Below are 5078 nucleotides of genomic sequence, written 5' to 3' on the forward strand. Positions count from 1 at the left end.
GTTTTAGAAATAAATAATGAGTTAAGGCTTAGATATGTTGATTTTCATATACCTAATTTTTTTTTTTTTTTTTTTTGAGACGGAGTCTCGCTCTGTCGCCCAGGCTGGAGTGCAGTGGCTGGATCTCAGCTCACTGCAAGCTCTGCCTCCCGGGTTTACGCCATTCTCCCGCCTCAGCCTCCGGAGTAGCTGGGACTACAGGCGCCCGCCACCTCGCCCGGCTAGATTTTTGTAGTTTTTAGTAGAGATGGGGTTTCACTGTGTTGGCCAGGATGGTCTCGATCTCCTGACCTCGTGATCCGCCCCTCTCGGCCTACCAAAGTGCTGGGATTACAGGCTTGAGCCACCGCGCCCGGCCCAGATACCTAAATTTGACTTTACAAATGAGTATAATTTATCATGGATATAAGAGCCACTGTCTTAAGTTAGTATGAATCTCAAAGGAAAGACAGCACGAAAGTCCTAAGTGTCTAGTGCATGATTTTAGTCACTGAGCATAGGTGAGATCACTTGAGAATAAAAAAAAAAGACTCTCTTTTACACTGTATGAATTGTTTTTCATTAGTAGTGCAGCTGCTATCAGCTTATAACTCAATTTACATAGATGGATAGGCATTCTGCAACATTATTTTATTGGGAATTCGGTATGCTGATCCAGTTAAATAAAATAATTGCCTTTCTTTAAAGACATTGCTTCCAAGAGACTATACTTGAAAACCTCATCTTGGAAAATGCAACTTGGATCCCATGTATTTTATTTTACAAATTTGCTGCTGCTTAACACTATACAATTTAGCTTGTCTTAAAATTATATAAAATAAGTATTATTTCAGCATATCAAAATATTTCATTCTCTTTCTGATCGTACTTAATTAGGTTTTACCAGACCAAGCTTTATCTATAAAATAATTTTAAATTCTGATAAATATTTTGGAAAACAGCTATTTGTAGGCAGATATTTTCAGAAAAAAAGGGGGGGGGGGCAAATCTAGAGGAAAAAATACCATTAAAGAAGAGAACTAAAATTTATACTTACGAGAATTTTTACTTGAGTACTTCCTAAACCATAGGTATCAGAGAGTTTTGGGAACTCAAGCAAAATGCCATTTTTTTTTTCTTCCTAAATAGTAAACTATTATAATTTGGGATTACCAGAGCAGCTGAATGGTGAAGATGAAAATCACAGAAAGGAAGAATTTGCAAATGGAGAATCTACAAATCTTCATATAACTCTGCATAAATCCATGGATGACCTCATAAACTATGCATTTACTGAAATAATCCAAGGAGCTATTAATAGTAGAAAGTGTGTGTGTGTGTGTGTGTGTGTGTGTGTATGGGTATATAAATACACACACAATTCTGTGTATGTATTAGTCTTTATTTATGATCCTGATAAAGACATACCTGAGACTCGGAAGGAAAGGAGGTATAATTGCACTTAAAGTTCCACATGGCTGGGACAGCCTCTGAATCAAGGCAGGAGGTGAAAGGCACATCTAAAATGGAAGTGGCGAGAGAAAATGAGGAATAAGCTAAAGCAGAAACCCCTGATAAACCCATCAGATCTTGGGAGACTTACTTACTATCACAAGAATAGCACGGGAAAGATCAGTCCCCATAATTCAATTGCTTCCCCCTGGGTTCCTCCTTCAATACTTGGGAATTCTGGGAGATACAATCAAGTTGAGATTTGGGTGGGGACACAGTCAAACCACATCATTATATATATTGCATATATATATTATACATACACACAGAAAATTCTCTTATTAGAAGAATAACAGAGAGAGAAGAGGCAGAAAAATGTATGTGAAGAAATATTGGCTGAATGTTTCCCAAATTTGATTTTAAAATAATTTAATTTACAAGTCCAAGAATTTCAGCACACGCTAAACAGAAATAAGATAAGCAAACAAACTAAAAGCACACCTAAGCTTATCACAGACAAACTGCTGAATACAAACAAGAAGTCATTATGGAGTTTATGGTATATATATAAATACATCACAAAGAGTTTATTGAGATATATTAATATACATCACAAAGAGTTTAATGACTTTTGTGTGTCTTTTGTCTGATAGGTTCAAGGTGGTCACCTGAAAGACCAAAGCAAGATTAGAAGGTTGGGACTTCCTGCTCCAACCACCACAAATGCCTGGGAGAGAGAGATGCTGAAGGTCACATTGATCACCAATAGCCAATGGTGTATTCTATGATGCCTATGTAATGAAACCTTTGCAAAAACTCAAGAGGACAGGATTCAGGAGCTTCTGAATAATTGGACATGTGGAGGTTTCTTGAGGGTGTTGCATCCAGGGAGGGCATGGAAGCTCTGCACCCCTCCTCCCTATTCATCATCCTACACATATCTTCATCTGTATCATTTGCAATGTTCTTTATAATAAACCACTAAAGCTAAGTGCTTCCCTGAGTTCTGTGAACCACTCTAGCACGTTAATTGAACCCAAAGATAAAACCATTAGAATATCAACTTGAAGCTGGTCAGTCAGAATTTCTAGAAGCCCATGCTTGCTACTGGTGTCTAAAGTGGGAAGCACGATGTTGGGGATTGAGCCCTCAATCTGTGGGATCTGTGACACTATCTCCAGGTAAATAGTGTTGAAACTGAATTTGATGACACACAGCTGATGCCCCTTCTTGCTGTGTGAGAAGGACCCCACACACATTTGGTCACATATGTCTTCTGTGTCAATAATTGCTGGTGAGAGGTGAGGAAAAATGTGGTTTTGGATAGAGATGTTTTTCTGACACATTCTTGTATACTGACAGAAAGCAAATAAAACTTTTATATTACCTTCACGGAAATGACCACATTAATGAGGCTGACTTCTAATCAGAATAATGGAAGCTAGAAGTCAAAAGAATGAAATATTTGAAGCACTGAATTAAGAAAAAAAGTCAACCCAGTATTGTATATCTAGTGAAATCATCCTTCAAAGATAAAAGTAAACTGAAAACATTGTCATATGCCAGGTGCAGTGGTGCATGCCTGTAATACCAGCTACTTGGGAGGCTGAAGCAGGAGCATCACTTGTGTACAGGAGTTCAAGTATGCCAAGAGCTGTGATTGTGCCAGTGAATCACCCCTGTATTCCAGCCGAGGCAACATAGTGACACCCTATCTCTTAGAAACAAAAACAAAATTGTCATGTAATTCTTAACAGTAAGAATTCATCATCAGCAAGTTTGTATACTGTAAGATATGCCAAAGGAAGTTTTTTAGACTTTGGGAAAATAACACCAGACAGAAACAGATCTTCAAGAAGGAATGAGCAATAGACATGGAAAATTAAAAATCATTATACTATATTATAATTTCAAAAAAATATATAAAGGTAATGTACATTACATTAACTACACACACAAAAAAAATAGGGTGGTAAATGAAATTGTATTACTAAAAAGTTCTTAAATTTTTTGTGAGATAGTAAAATATTAACTCTAGGCAAGCTGCATCGGTTAATGATGAATATTACAATATACCTAAATCAAGCACTTAAAGCAAATGGGAATAGCTTCAAGTTCAGTAGAGTAATTAAAATGCAGTATCATTTTATTAACATAGAAGTAAAAAGGAAAGAGTAATTAGGAACTCATACTCTGTTTGGAACAAAATAATGAAAAAATAAAAAAACAAGTAGCAAAAATGGTGAAATTAAATCATTATATTAATACTTTTAGTATATTTAAATGCACTAAACTTTCTAAATGAAAACATAGAACCCATGTTGGGAAAGGACAGCTTCTCCATTCATCTTAGTGTATACTTTATGTCAGTTCTTATTTTGACCAAAGGCTCTTTCCTTCTTATTCTTATGGCTGTACCATGCCGTGCCAAACCATATTTGTTTAATGAATTTTAGCACTGAAGGCTACTCAGAGACTTTGTTTTAATATTGATCTTTGCATTTCACAGCTCATGGAAATTCCCCACAGATTCATGGTCTTTTTCAATCTGAGAATGCTCTTTGTAGTAGGAGTTTTTACATTTTCCATTGTTATATTTTTATAAATATTTTAAAAAGAGTTTGGAATTAATTGCAATACAATTCTACACATCCCATTTTCATTCAAATATTATAGTATACAATTATTCTATTTATTATAATTTATATAATCAGCATATTTGTAGTTATTACAGACAAATGATGGTTTACCAAAGACTTTCCTAAGTTTTCTTGCAATTATTTTAGAGTATGATTTTCTCTGAATTTAGATGGCAATAATCTGAATTTTATTAGAAAAAGTAAATTATTTAGCATCCATAGGTACTATTAATATTAGTGTTACTTTCTGTTACTGTTGCATAATTTTAATTTAATTTACAATTGTATGTAGAGGGAATAACCAGACAGAGGTTTAGAAATGGACTCTATATATTGGTTCTACTTTTCCCCATTAGTGTTTTACAAAGGATTGTAAAAATTTTTCTGTGCATCTGAAGCCAAATCACATATCAATGTGGACAGATTTCAATAATGTGAGAAGCACACACTCTAAAACAAAAATGCTACTATCTGAATCTCAACTATACTATTTGCTGTTAATGTAGGCAAATTACCAGTTTTCCGCATTGGTACAAAATTATAAAATAGCAGTACTTGTTTCATAAGATGAATTTACTAATTAATTATGTTAACACACATAAAGCTCTTTGAAAATTAGGTGGCACAGATTGAGTCATTTTTGTTTGCTAATATTATTAAAATATTAATGTATTAGTTAGGTTTCTTCAGAGAAACAGAACTAATAAGATGTGAATATTTCTCTTGCCTGATTGCCCTAGCCAGAACTTCCAACACTATGTTGAATAGGAGTGGTGAGAGAGGGCATCCCTGTCTTGTGCCAGTTTTCAAAGGGAACTTTTCCAGTTTTTGCCCATTCAGTATGATATTAGCTGTGGGTTTGTCATAAATAGCTCTTATTATTTTGAGGTACGTTCCATCAATACCGAATTTGTTGAGCGTTTTTAGCATGAAGGGCTGTTGAATTTTGTCAAAAGCCTTTTCTGCATCTATTGAGATAATCATGTGGTTCTTGTCTTTGGTTCTGTT

This window comes from Piliocolobus tephrosceles, chromosome 3 (assembly GCF_002776525.5).
Source record: "Piliocolobus tephrosceles isolate RC106 chromosome 3, ASM277652v3, whole genome shotgun sequence".
NCBI classification, from domain to species: domain Eukaryota; kingdom Metazoa; phylum Chordata; class Mammalia; order Primates; family Cercopithecidae; genus Piliocolobus; species Piliocolobus tephrosceles.